General features: G+C 37.4%; 1 protein-coding gene across 1 annotated transcript in view; it reads left to right on the top strand.

The window, feature by feature from the left end:
• Window positions 1–15,575, top strand: part of Arhgap6 (Rho GTPase activating protein 6) — a 479,616-nt gene that overhangs the window by 73,393 nt on the left and 390,648 nt on the right. The gene's annotated exons all lie outside the window — the stretch shown is intronic.

Raw genomic sequence — 15,575 nt, forward strand, 5'->3', positions numbered from 1 at the left:
GTAGTTAGATAATGTTAATAACATGGATTGTTTTATGAAAAATGTCATAGATTTGTTTTTTAAACAAAAATCATTTATTAAATGCTGTCATCAGATGAGTAAAGAAGAGATATCAAAAACAATTATAAGCTAGGAAAACGTCATGATCTAAGATGATGTGCTGTGCTACCAACAGATTACCTCGCCTCAAACATGACCAAAAGGCTACAAAAAGGACAAAATTGAACACCATTCAGATTTCAACCTTGGTGGATAGGCTTTATTCCCCCAATGGATTTGGTACTTATTTGGGGTAATTTTAGACGTGTTTAATAATAATTGCATTATCATAATAATGTTATTTTCAGAGGCTGGACAAATAGTCCAGCAGTTAAGAGTTCTTATTACTTGTAGGAGACTGAAGTTCAGTTTCCAGCACCCGCATGCTAACAAGTGATCTTAACTCCAATTTCTGAGGATCTGACCCTCTCTTCTGGCCTCTGAGAGCACATATATACTGTTTACAGACACACAAACAGGTGAAACATTCACAAACATAAAATACAAGTAAATAAACTTTTTCAAAATGTTTCTTTATAGAAGTAGTCTTCTTTCTTATATCTTTTATTTTTAAACTAAGTGAGAAATATGTCTGAAACTGTGTTCTTATAGACAGCATCATTTGGACTGGGGGCACAACATAACATTTAAGAGCACTGATTGTATCTGTTTGGGAGGCATCTAGGCAGTGGTACCAGGTCCTGGGCTCCTTGCATGAGTTAGCTGTTTGAAACCTGGGACTTATGCAGGGACGCTTGGCTCAATCTGGGAGGAGGGGACTGGACCTGCCTGGACTGAGTCTATCAGGTCAATCTCAGTCCTCGGGGGAGACCTTGATCTGGAGGAGGTGGGAATAGGGGGTGGGCTGGGGGGAAGGGGAGGGGGGCAGGAAGGGAGAGAACAAGGCAATCTGTGGCTGTTATGTAGAACTGAATAGTATTGTAAACTATAAAATAAAATAAAAAAAATTTAAAAAAAGAGCACTGGTTGTTCTTAGAGAGAATCCACTTTCAATTCCCAGCTGTCTATAACTCCAATCCCATGAAATTCAGTAACTTTTTCTGGTCTCCTCAAGTACCAGGCACACAAGTGGTGTACAGATATACATTCAGGCAACACATAAAAAACACATAAAAAAGAAAATAAAAATTTAAAAAGACAGCATCATCTCAGGCTTAAAAAACTTTTCAAAACAATATAAAATGTTTTTTAGACAATAAACAATGCTACAGCATGGGACATGGATTAGTGAGATGACTCACTGGGTAAAAATATTTACATTTGAGATGGAAGGAGATAACCAATTCCACAAAACTGCCCTCACACCCCCACACGCATAAATTGCCATGTGTGTGCACACACCAGAAATAATAATAATAATAATAATAATAATAATAATAATAATACAATAAGCAATGTGAAAAAGTATGTGAAGAAACTTCAGGTCTTTTTATTTTATATAAAATGACTTCACAAAGTCCAGATTTACTTGGATAAACAAATCACATTTTGCATTAAAAGATATTTTTTCATTTTAAATTAAATAGTATTTTAAATATTCCCCAAGTGCACTAAAACCTGCAACATGCAGTGTTGCTAAGCTGCGATGTCAGTTAGGTTAGGTGGATTAAATCCATGTTTAACTGGGGATATTTTCAGTTTGTTGTGGGTTCATCAGAATAAAATTTTCCATAAATCATGAAGTATATGCAAAGGCTCTGAGACACAATCAGTGTGGAAAATTCTATAAATTTAATATTCTCGGATGGTAGAACATAGACATCAGGGATCAGCTGTGAGAAGTGAAGCAGAAATGAGCTGGATAGATGATTGTGTTAGTGAGCTCTTCATTTCTGTAATGAAAGAGCAGAGGTTGTTAGCCTTATAACAAAAAGAGATTTATTTAACTTGGCGTTTTGGAAAAGGATATGATGTCTACATTGGTTCAGTTCTGTGTAGTAGCACAGTAGTATCACATTATAGAGGATATCATTGGTGGTGCAATGTGACATCAAATGATCTCATCTTAGTTCAGGAAATGAGAAAGCTGAGTGGAGTCTGGCTCAGGCTTATATAACAAACTCACTTGTGACAACTACTGCTATCTCACTGTCTCTTCCAATGATCTATATCTTTTCCCCTAGTACTTACCTACTTACCTCTTTCTTAAATTAGATTGTATATGTGCCTGTGTGTGTGTGTGTGCTTAGAATTTCATAGATGAGAACTGTATTACTTTATTTCCCCCATACTACATACTGAGTCCATTTAGTATTTCTGCTTGAGTGTATATATGCTTAGGGCTGATCACTTGGAATTGGACAGTCTATCGAGGAGTTCATTCCTGGAGAAGACTGATTCTCTCTCTCTCTCTCTCTCTCTCTCTCTCTCTCTCTCTCTCTCTCTCTCTCTCTCTCTCTCTCTCTCTCTCTCTCTCTCTCCTGCTCTTACCACTCTGTGTTCTTTCTCAAGTCCTCTGTTTCTGGAAACAGAAAGCTGTTTCAAAGCATGGCTAATTAGTCTTGGCCTTTTTGCTTTCCTTCCCAGCTGCCTACTTGCCTGTCGGAGTGAAACAAGAGCAGGCATTGGATGTGTGGCATTGCTGAGTTTCACAGTTCTTCTGGGCTAGCGATAAGCTCGCTCAGATGAAGGGAGACTTGGGATGTGTGGGCAAAAGTTTTTGCAATGAGGTCAATTTTCTTCCACCAGTCTCTTAAGGAAACATCACCACATGAGTGGGCTGGTCTGGATTTTGTCACTCTTCTGTATCAGCCTTTCCCTTCAAACCAGCTTATCAGTTTCTCCACTAGATAATTTTGTTCAACTCAGCATTTCAGCAGATAGTAACTGAACACCTTCTTTCCTACACTTAGAAAAGTGCCGTGTTTTTATAGAAAACATGAAGAGCTTGCTGAAGGAGTTCTGAAAGGCACACTTTCCAAGTGAGTTCATTTTCTCAGGCTTTTTATAGCTTAATCTCAACTCCACAAACTTCTAACACCACAGTGTATCTCTTGGTATGCAGTCTTCTACCTCCTCTGTGTATGAGAACATGCAAAATGGTTACATTTGATTGGTAAAAGTTCTTCATTATTAAAGTGTGTTGTTGAACACTCAATTTAAATACTATTGTACCAGACAAATGTATTCCATTATTCTGTATTCAGATATTGACAGTAGGGTTACAGAAAAACTCATAGCATAGAGAATTTTAAAATAAGATTTGTTTTTATTTTATGTGTATACGTGTTTTGGCCTCATGTATGTCTGAGCACCATTGTCTGTCTTGTGCTTGTGGAAGTCAGAAGAAGGAGTTGATACTCCTGGAACTGGACTTATAGATGGTTGTGAGCTTCCCTGTGGTGGTAGGAATGATGCCCAGTCTTCTACAAGAATGGTAAGGGCTCTAAACCAATAAGCCATCTCTTCAGACCTAAGAATTATTTTCAATAAGTCTTTTGAGTTATATAATTTACATAACATCAGTTCAGTCTCTTAAACTGTATAACCTACAGTTTAGTGTATTTATGACTTTATTCAACTAATATCACTATCTAATTAGGAATACCTTTTGGAATATTTTATCTATGGTCATACCATCCTGAATGTGGCTGATCTCATGTGATCTGGAATATTCTCATTATCCTCCCTAATAAAACTCGTGTCATTTAGCAGCCACTCATCCATCATTCCTTCAATCCTTCTTAGCTCCTCAAAGTTGCTAATCTACTTTCTGTGTCTTTGTATTTGCCTATTCTGGACAGAAATGAAAGCATGGAGCCTGTGATCTTTTGTGACTGGTTTCTTCTTTTATTTATCATGTTTTAAGACCTAGTAGTGTTGGTGTTTCATTTTCTTGTGTTGCAGAATAATCAGTTGTATGGACACTCTACATTTTGTTTATGCCTTCCTCCACTGATAGTTGTTTTTACCATTTGGCTCATATAAATAATATTGTCATGAAATTTATGCACAAGTTTTGGCATAGACCAGTCTGTTGCCAATTCTCTAGGCTGCTCTCCACAAACTGACAGCAAGGCCCCATTGCTTAAGATAATACCTATACCACTCATTGAACATGGAGATGTCAAGCTGGTGCCTACACAGAGCCTCCACCCCTATTTTCCAGTATCTATGGTACAGACAGGTACTCTGTATACTACCAAAAGAAAAACATAAACACCACAAACCTTTTGTTCTTCAATAGTGTACTGCCTGCAACAAGATGTGCTAGGGCAATGAAGGCGTAAAGCTTTTGGGAGTAACCAGCCAATAACTGATTTGACTTAAGGCCCACTTCATGAGATGGAACCCATACATGACACCACTTGGATGACCAAGAACCAGAGACTAGATAGCCCAGGCACCTACAGTAAATACCGCTGTTCTGAAAAGAACAAGAAAAAAAGGTAGTGCAAAATGACTCCTAACAACATTCTTCTATACTCATAGTTTAGTGCCTTATTGAACCATTATCAGAGAAGCTTCCTCCTGCAGTAGATGGGAACAAATACAGAGACCCACAGCCAGACATTACAAAAAGAATGAGAGATGTTGGAACATTTGGATCTAAATGGGATGTTTCCATTAAATCTCTCTTCTCAGAGCTCAGGGAACACAATGGAAGAGTAAGCATAAAGAGGACACCAAGAAAACAAGGCCCTCTAAATCAACACGAGCAAATCTCATAAAAACTCACAGATACTGAAGCAGCATTCACAGGACCTGCTGAGGTCTGCACCAGGTCCTCTGCCTATGTCTTATGGCTTCTAGTTTAGAGTTTTTATGGGATTCATGAGTATGCAAATGAGTGGGTCTTTCTTTGATTCTTGTGCCTTCTCTTGGGCTCTTTTCCTTCTGTTGGTTTGCCCTCTTCAACTTCAATGAGATAGTTTTCCTTTTATCTTATTTCCTTTTATTTTGTTATGTATATACTTTTTAAAATGAATGAGTGAATGAAAACCCAGCCACTAGTGTAAAACTTAACAACCGAACTTTCATTTATAACCTCTTGGAGAGGGAAAATCAGTTTTCTTCAATGAAGTGATAGTGGGTATATTGAACACTCCAGAGCAAGCCTCATGTTCAGGAGTAGTTGATCAACATATAGTTGGATTCCAATTTTTTTGTGGGTGCTTGTATTTGATTACAGTTTGGTACTTTTTTTCTTCTATGGGTGTTGTTTCATTTTGTTTTCTTAGTTTGGGGGTGGATTCATTGTATTGGGTTTTTGTTTTTTAGAATGAACTTAAAATTGGGTAGCCAGTGAGTTAGAAAGGATCTAGAAAGATTTGGGGGAGGGCAAGAATATGATCAATATATATTTAAATGTAAGGATTGTTATAAATAATATAAAATATGATTAAAAAAATAAAAATGGTACAGAAGTATGTTTTCATTTCCCCTGTGCCAGATCACATAGCGACTTTACCATTTTAAGCTTTTGAGAAACTCAGACAAATTTCCTTTTTTTTTGTTTGTTTGTTTGTTTTCGTTTTTGTTTTTTGAGACAGGGTTTCTATTTGTAGCCCTGGCTGTCCTGTAACTCACTCTGTAAACCAAGCTGGCCTTGAACTTGGAGATCCTCCTGCCTCTGCCTCCCAAATGCTGAAAGCCATCACTTCAGGCTTCAGGCAATTTTTAATGTAATGATTGCCTATATTTGTATGTCAGAATTGTGGCTAAAAAGGTTAAAATCTTCTCATAAGCTAAGCTGATCTCTTTCAAAAGGTTGGATCATTCTAGAAGTGAAGTTCTGAGATTCTTTATGAGTTTACATTGGCAGAGGTGGAAATTGAGTGTTTAGACCTCAGTAATGAGTGTTCCTACTTTAAACTCTTCAAACCCTAAGAGCAAACCCATAGCTGTATAAACCATATTTAAGCATAACACTTTTGCTCTTAACAATAGAAAATGTCAATTCATTCTACAGTGGCTACATATCACTCTGGAAATCAGAGCAAAGGCTTTGATATATAGAAAACCTAACACTGAATCTAGAGATGTTGTAGGCTCCTTGGTATAGTCCTCGGTTAGCATGCTCCATGTTCTATCCATAGTACCTCAAGCAAACAAAAAATGAGACAAAGCTAAACCAGAGAAGCTTATGCTGACACAAGGACTTAGTCTACTAACTAAGGTTATTTTCCCTGTTTGCACCCTTTTGGTGGCAGGTGAAGAATCCTGTGTGTCAAAGGTTTTTGCAATGCTGTCCATTTTGTAGCAAATTAGGTAATTCCTTCCATTGAATCCATTTCTGTTGAGAGGCTCACATCACTAATCCCTCAGTAGCATAGCAAACCTGCTGTCATTATTTCTAGCAATCTTTTTTTCCAAGAGTCATTCCTATGACAGCATCATGGTTCAAGCCTTAGAGTTCAAACATCCTTGATTTTTTTCTCTAGTATTGTATTTTAGAATATTGATTGATTTGTGTGTTCACATACATGCACATACTCACTATGGCACATGTATTGTGGTTGTGATTAAAGAATAACTTCATGGAGTGCATTGTTTCTTTCCATCTTTGTGTGGGTCTAGGGAATGGAACTCAGGTCTTCAGATTGCACAACAAGCATTTTACCTGATGATTCATCTCTCTAGAGACACCTTTTCATTATTGAAATTTAAATAGGTCAACTTTTATGAAACTGTGCACAGTACTTTACACACATTGCCCTCAGGCCTTTCTACCCTTCCTTTCCCCCCTCATCTCTTCCATTAGTTGCCCCTTCCCTCTCGACAGTTTTGCTTCTGCTTTGAACTCATCTGTACATATATTAAAGTCTAGGACTCCAAAATGAGAGAAAATGCAACATTTACTTTCTGAGATTGACTTAATTCGCTTAATATGATGATCTCCAGATGCACCCAGTTTTCTGCAAATGACATAACTTCACCCTTCTTTAAGGCTGAATAAACTCCGTTCTTTAGCCATTCCTCTGTTGCTGGACATATCACCTGGTTCTAGAACTTGGCTATTGTAAAAACTAAAGGCTGTAATAAACATTGATGTGCTCTGCTAGATTGATGAGTCTTTTATGAATTATATAGCTGGATCATATGATATATCTACTTATATTTTTGAAGTGCCTCCTTACTAATTTCAGGAGTGGCTGGATTAGTTTACATTCATACCAGCAATAAATAAGCGTTTCTTTTGTCCACATCCTGGCCACTATTTGTAATTATTTGTTTTCTTGGCAGTAGCCATTCTTATTGCAAACATCCCAGGATCTTAACCTGCTTTAAATTACAGAGAATACACGGCTTAGAACTATGTAGTTATTTATCCATATAATTGAATCTCCATCTTCCTTCATTCTATACCAATCCTATTCTTAACTCTTGGAACCCTTGAACCAATCAGATTAATTCTGTGATCCAACTTAAACTGAGGGTCTTGCTTTTTCCTTTGACATTCATGCAATCTTCATTTGCATAACTAAAATATTAATTTATAATTTATGCAAAATGTTATGCTTTGTGTTATATCTGCACTCATTACAATCATAACATTTTAGATCTAAAAATCTGAACACACACAGAATTGGCACAGCCATTTTGGTAGCAGAATGGTTTGAATGGATACCATTGAAATGAATGAAGGTGTTTATATTGTTTGAAACAGTAGATTAGTTTATAATACTTGAACATATAACAGCATATGAATAGTCCATTGTTTCCCAGTACCATACAGATTTTTGTTTGTTTCTTGTTTTTTTTTTCTTTTCTTAGCTATATGGAATTTAGTATTGCAATATGTTCTCCATGTGGTTATTGATTGTGTACACCTACTAACTTTGGTGTATTGGTCTTATTTCAGTGATCTTATCACTTTTGCATTAGTTCTAAGAAATCCTAAGCCGAAAAGGTTAAATTTGTAGACAGGAAGTCATTTATATACTATTCATGGTTTGACATAGTCCTTTTCTATGGATCTTCTGAATCTTCTCATCTTACATGTCATTGAAAACTTCTGGGATGATATTAAACATCATCATCTTTTAAAAGGACCACTTTTTAACTTGACCATGATAAAGTAGTCACCTTCTGTTGTGTCTTCCTAATAGTTCTATTTTGCTTTCAATCTGGACATCCTTTTAAAACTTTGTAAAATCCATCTTAGCATTTGTTGGGATGATTGATCATTTCCCCCTTTCCTTTAGTATAAATGCACTGAGAATTCCATTAATAGCTTTCCTAATGTTGAACTTCCTTGAATTCTTGGGATTAAACCTACTTGATCATGATTCATTATTATGGAGTTCTTTATTTACTTAGCTTATAATCATGCTCCATAAAAAAATTTATTGGCCGAGTGTATCAAAATATCTAATGAATCTTGAAGTTGTTTGAAATTAATACTTGTCACACAAATTACCTAGTTGGTCATACTGTTCATTTTCCTAAATAATTCCATTCTATGTCAACATGAGCTACAAAGTTTAATCCTAAGAGAGAGTAAGAGAGATGGTTTCCTAGATGTGTAGGTAGTATCTCTTTAGCAATTCAGTTGGTGTTTAATATTGTATAGTCCCGTGGCTTATTTTGTGCATTTAAACAACCTGTTCAAGATCCCCTAAGGGGCAACACACATCACTACTGCTAAAATTCATTGTGGGGCCTGTGGGAATAGTTGCATTGTGAAATGTATTTGATGTGACTATCTTGCATTAATCTTTGCTGGGTTATCTCTAGTCATGCAGGCAGTAGTAGCCTTTTCTTCCAGTGATCTTCCTAGAGAATAGTTACTAAGATGTAGTGGTTGAGGAACTCTGTGGTTTCACTTCTCAGCATTGATGATTACTAGCCATGAAAACTGTAATTTTTTGGTTTTGTCATTAAGAAATGATACTATTTAAAGTTCCTCATGTATTATTATTAACATTAAATGGGGAAATATAAGGCAATTAAAATTGTGCTCAATGATGAGCTGGAGAGATGGCTCAGTAGTTAAGAGCACTTGTTCTTGCAAAGAACCCGGGTTTGATTCCCAGTATCCACATGGAGTCTCATTACCTCTTCAAGCACCAGGAATGCATGTGGTACACAGACATATGCAGACAAAACACTCATATATACAAAATAATAAAATAAATTTTTAAAAGTTTAAAAATAAAATGTGTGAATTATTTACATTTTTATTTGAATGTAGTTTTTTCATTTTTATAGTTCTTTGTAGGTATAAACCCACAAGTGACCTGGCATGTGTTACAGCACCTCACATGGCAGAGAGACTAGGAATAGAATACATATGAAGAGCAAAAGCAGGTATAATCTTTGGGTAGTCATTCTAGTGACCCACCTCCCTTCAGCTAGCTCCTATGCCTCAGAGGTCTCACCGTTTTTTCAGAACTGCATCACCAATAGGAGATTGAGTATTTGAAAAATTCAAATTAAAGATTCTAGATCTCACCCTCACATAGGCTCATGACCATCTCCATGCAAAATGCATTCCATCCAATTTCAAGACTGCCTCACAGTCCTAACAGATACAACACTCTCTTTTGAGACTCATGGCAGACTCTTAGCTTTGAACTCCTTGTAAAACTAGAGAAATCAAGTCCCATACCTCCAATATACAATGATACAGACAAAAACTGCCATTCCAAAAGGAAGAAATGATAGCATAGCAAGGAAAGATTAGGCTAAAGCTAGACCAAAACCTAGCAGGTTAAACATATCATCTTGGAGTTCCATATCTTACATCCAGGCCACATGATGACATAATCTGAGCTCCAGTGTGTTTGAGTATCCCTTCCCCTGGGACTCTGCACACATAGCCTCTCTCTTTAATTGTCTGTACTTAGTGCCTTCAGCTTCCATTGGCTGATATTTCATGTCCTTGGCATCTCCAACACACTAGAGTTTCTGTGGCAGCTTAGACTTTATCTTCATAGCTGCAAGCATTGGTCCCTCAGGGCTTCCCTGCAGGGCATCTGATCCTATTACACATTGCTTCATCTCATAGGGTTTTTTTTTTCTTGAACCTTGGAGAAAGCCCCCAGGACCCCATAGCTCTTGAATTATGCATATATAACCAGCACTCCATGACACCAAGTTATGCTCTTATCTTGAGATATACCTGGGTCCTCTTGTACCACCAAGTGCTCGTGAAACTGTCATTGGGGAAACATTATCCTAGACTGCTATTTCTCAGAACGGACCTCAGGCAGCACTCTTTTCCAATGTAAATTTCTCAAATTTACAGCTTGGGGTCTTTGACAGATGGGGTCTTGCCCTCATTGTACCTTCCCTATTGTGCCCAACTTTTCTTTAATTATACTAATCTCTTTAACAGTTACAGCCATTTTGCCCACACCTGCCTTGCCTGCAGTTGTACATGGGCTTACTCTCTTTTCCTTACCAGAATGTACATTTCCTATGAATATGCTCAGCTTTTTGTCCTGTATTCTCACTATGAATCTGTCCATCAATAACCATGCCACAGCTGAAGTGGTATGATGTCTTGACATTCTCTCCCCAGATGTTATTAACTCACTGTTTATGAATCCAGCCCCATTCAAATTTTCAGGGCATGGGCAGAATGTAGTCAGATTCTTTGCCAGATTCTAACCTGGCCTCTAGGCCAGTTTTTGATAGGGTCGTCATGGTTCCCTGGACCTTCTTGGACACAGTCTTTACTGTCCTCTGTGTTGTCAGCATTATAGCATTCTCATTTCTATCGGAATGACCCATTAGAGGATTCTTTGGATTCCCTAGCCCATAGTTGTAAAGCCTTCCAAATTTCTCTCATGAGTCAGTTCTGAAGGCCTGTGAGCCATGTGATCAGGTTTATCTGAACAACAGCCCCATTTCTCTGGTATTGACTTAATGAATGTTCTCATCGCCATGACAAAATGCTGACAAGTTACTTAAGGAAGGAAGAGTTTGTGTGGCTCATGGTTTCACATGGATTTCAGTTCATCTTTCTGCTGAAAGCTTGGCAGAGCAGGACCATGACAGTGGGAACATGGTCTTATCCCCTCATATGGTAGCTGGACCTGGAAGCACAGGCTTCTGTTAGAAGCAGACATAACCTACACAACCTACCCCTACTGACTCCAATGTATGCCAAATAGGCCACATTTACAAAAGATTTCAGAGCCTCCCAAAACAGAACCACTCTTTAGAGACCAAATATTCAAACACACGTAACTTTCATTCACAAAACTATCTTGTAGCATGTGTCAGTCATCTTTTCTTTATTGTGACAGAATGTGCCACATAAACAACTTGTAAGTGGAAAAGATTTGTTTTAGCTTATAGTTTCAATGTTTCAGACTTGATTTCAGGCTTATGGAAGTACAGAAACATTATGGCAGGGAACATGTTAGAAAAAGGTTGACATGTCATTGTAGTCAGGAAGTGTGTGTGTGTGTGTGTGTGTGTGTGTGTGTGTGTGTGTGTGTGTGTTTCATTGGTCTAATTTGTAAGTCTTCATAACAAGCAAAGCAGCAACCAGGTCATAGCTGCAAGCTTTGGAAGGAGTTTATTGTGTACATGTGTTTTGCTTTTTAACAATTCAGTAGTTTTTTTATAACTACATATCTACATATATAATTACACACATCATCATCATCATCATCACCAAAATAATTGTACATCATTTTTGGCACCTCAGAAAGAAAGTTCATACTTTTTCCTCTTATCCACTTAGCTGACCCTAAGTTACAAGGAGTCTACTTTCTGTCTCTGTGGATTTTTCAGCAAGTTCTGGGCATTTCATGGAAATGCAGTCATACTGTGTTTGCCCATTTGTAATCAGCTTCTTCCATGTGTTAAAGGTTCATCCCTCTTGTTGCATGTATTAATGATTCATGTATGACTAATACTCTGCTATATGGATGTGTTACATCTGTTTTTACATTCATCCTCCAGGATGTTTCTCTCTTTTGATTATATATAGTGATGCAATAAACATTATGTACAAGGTTTTTCTTGTGGTGGAACATATTTTATCTTTCTTGACTACATATTGATGACTGGAATCATTGGGCCATATTCCACTTGAACTATCAGACAGCTTTCCAAAGCCACAACATCATTTGGCATTCCTATTAGAACATGAAAATTTTAATATCTCCTCACCTTTGCCAACTTTATTATCACCTGTCTTTTTAATGTATAATCCCGTAGGTGTAATGTGATTTTTATTGAGGCTATAATTTGTATTTCCTTGATGATTAAAAAGATAGCAATCATCTTCTCAGGTGACAGCTCACCGTGTGTGTGTGTGTGTGTGTGTGTGTGTGTGTGTGTGTGTGTGTGTGTGTGTATCTTTAAAAAAAACATCTATGCAGACCCTTTGACCATTTAAAAATTTGGTTGTTTTCTCAATAATCAATTGTAACAGTGATGTTTTTTTTACTGAATTATTATCTTCTGGTAGATAAAAACTAATTATATTTGTATTGTTGTGTTTTTTTCAAAACTCAAAACAGAAGACATGTTTTCTTTTAGTCACAGAGCAACGTTCCATCAAAATTAGTGTGTTTGTTAAGGTACTCTCAGGGGGCATCTACAGTGAAGTGAGACAGGCAGAAATGGAATAAGACTACAGGTGAACTAGCTAGATTTGTAGAAATAGTGACTAACATATATGTCATAAATGTATGTGGCTGTGGTTCTGAAAACAGCCCAATAAAATCCAGTGGTTATTATTTCCAGAGACTGTTTTATATTCAAGAGATATTTTTCCTTGACAATTAATGAGACATAACAGTAGTTAATGCTAGTTGCAGTGGGTGGTGATATAATTTTGAGATGCTTTCAAGTCTGTTGTTGAGACATTAAAATGGAAAATATGTACCCAGAAATGATTTCTCCTGGGATGCACATACATGGTTACAGCTTACAATGGGCCCGTCAACATCTCCTCTGCTCCTCCTAACAGAGATTTTGTCTCCTGACGCAGTTCTGAATGAGAGTTTTACAAGTGCTGAGCCCTGTACCTTTTACAGTAAAATATTTGCCCAGATGAAGTCATCCCTTTTGGAATTTGAGATTTCCCTCAGAAAATACAGCAAACTCACAAGCTGTGAAGAATCACCATAATTCATTTAGATACCTTTTAGGCAGCTAGACCAACTGGGAATTTTCTGGATTGTGCATTTTTGGAAGTTAGACAAGGTGAAAGAGCTCTGACTGCAAATAAATGGCCCTTGGAAAATTCACTGTATCTCAAGGTAAGAGGGAAATTGATTTATTGACATTTTATCAAGATCTTAACTTCTTAGACCTTTTAATAGTCCACATTTATCATGCAGTCATTGATAAAACTGAAAAAAGTTACTTTGAAGCAAAGGATAAAGGTCTTATTTTTTGCTTAAATAATAGTTATTATTTATAGCATTATAGGACAATAATAGTGTAGTAATAGACACAGGAAACACTATAGGTTGCATTTGTTACCTTCTCTATGCCTCTTAAAGTAGGCAAGAGAGATGTTCTTTAATCTGCCCTTGAAACTGTTTTCTTTTTCCTAGTGGCCTAACATCGGCCTAAATGTTCTTTAAGGAAAATTCCCTTGAATAGAAGAAGTAGTCTCTCTGGTCTTGAAAGCAAAACAAATAGTCCAGATACACAGTCTATTGGGCAATAGTATCCCATTAATCTGGTTGGGAAACCTCTGCTTTGTGTCCACTGGCCTTAGAAAGTGAATTGGAGGTGCCTAAAACACTGTGACCCTGGGATTCCACCTTTCCTGAGAATAGCCTTAATGGTTTTATATAATTTTTGCTCTGGGCCTCTGTTTCTTTCATATTTTGGACACACACACACACACACACACACACACACACACACACACACACAATTTGGGTGAGATAATGTCCACTTCTCATTTTAGCACTCAGAAGTCTGAAGAAGGAGGATTATGAGTTCTTGTGCTACATAGTGACTTTCAGACTAGCCTGGGCTTCACAGTGAGACCTGTTTCACAGCTGCAGCAACAGCAGCAGCAGCAACAACAACAACAACACAAACAACAAATGTAAAAGTGTTTTCTTCCTTTCTGCTTTTCTCCTTTCCTTCTTAATTGCTGCATTCACCCATGTTGGAGAGTGTGCCATGGTATATAGCAATGGTAGATTGCTTTTTTAGAAAATTCATCAGATATTGGAACGCTAGTCTCTTGAGGTGATGACTATGACATGGTCCCTTTCATAATCATTGGCTGGGGACCATAAAGAAGAAAGTATAGTTGTAGACAGAATGAGAAAGGGTTTCATTTGGGTCCTGTCAAATTGTAAGGACTGCAAGCTCCTGTAAAACCTTTGGTACAATGCATGGTATGATACATAACGGCCTATCATGCTAACTCACTCTCATGTGTTCCTTTAGTCTTATGATTCTAGGTCAGCATTTCTTTCACTACTTTGGACCCCTGTTTGCTCTTCCAAAAAGGTATAAGCTTGAATAAGATGAGTGCATTAAGTCATTGTCATCAGCAAAGGCTGTTGGTGCCATCAACATATCTTTATCACATTCACCTGACAGCAAGTGTCTACTAACATCTGCAACTCTTTTTTCTAGTGTTTTCTTTAGGTCTCTCTCTCTCTCACACACACACACACACACACACACACACACACACATTCTGCCATCATAAGGTAAGGATCAGAAGTTTAAGACAGTTAAGAACCTTGGGAATAACCATCACTTGGTGATGAATGCATAGCAGTGATCAATTCCAAGATAACTCTGCAACATATCAACCATGTCTTCCAGAGTCTTCATGCCCAAGTTGTCCTCATTAGTATTTGCCTTTTTAGTGTGTGCTTTATTGGTGACTTTTCTTTTCCTTTATCACTTCTCTACTCACTCATTGTTGTTTTCTCTTACCATCTCCTGTGTTTTGCAGAGTAGCAAGCAGCCTCTTAATCCTTGAGCCAATGGATGTGGTCACCATACATGGTAAAGGGGAATTTGCAGATAGGGATTAAATTAATGATTTGGGAATGGGGAGATTAATCTAGGTAATTCAGGTAGACCAAGAGTGATCACATGGGTCCTTAAACAGAAGAGCACAGAGGAGGCCAACTTGGAGATGGGTGTAAGAAGACAGAAACAGGTAGAGAGAGACTGGAAGATGCTACTTTATTAACTTCAAAGATGAAGGAAAGGGCCACAAGCCATGCAATGCAGGGCATTCTAAAATCTAGAAAACTCTAAGGGTCTCTTAGACCCTCTGAAAGGAATGCATCTTTGCCCACATTTTTAACCCACTTAGATTCTTACTTGTGTGGTCTGGTGTGTGTGTGTGTGTGTGTGTGTGTGTGTGTGTGTGTGTGTGTGTGTGTTTAAAGCACTGAATTTGTGGTAATAAGGGAATTGCTACTTCTCCTAAATAAACAATGTATTCATCTTTACTTCATGATATGCTTCTGGGGGAACCCAAATTAAGATACTTCCCGTCTGATGTCTGATGTGTATGATTTTTCTATCTTCAGTAAAATGCTAGTGTTTTCCAAAAGTTGAACAAGCAATTAATTGTTGTATTTTTATGTAATACTTGCTCTAAAGATAGTCAT

The sequence above is a fragment of the Peromyscus maniculatus genome, chromosome X, assembly GCF_049852395.1.
Source record: "Peromyscus maniculatus bairdii isolate BWxNUB_F1_BW_parent chromosome X, HU_Pman_BW_mat_3.1, whole genome shotgun sequence".
Lineage (NCBI taxonomy): Eukaryota > Metazoa > Chordata > Mammalia > Rodentia > Cricetidae > Peromyscus > Peromyscus maniculatus.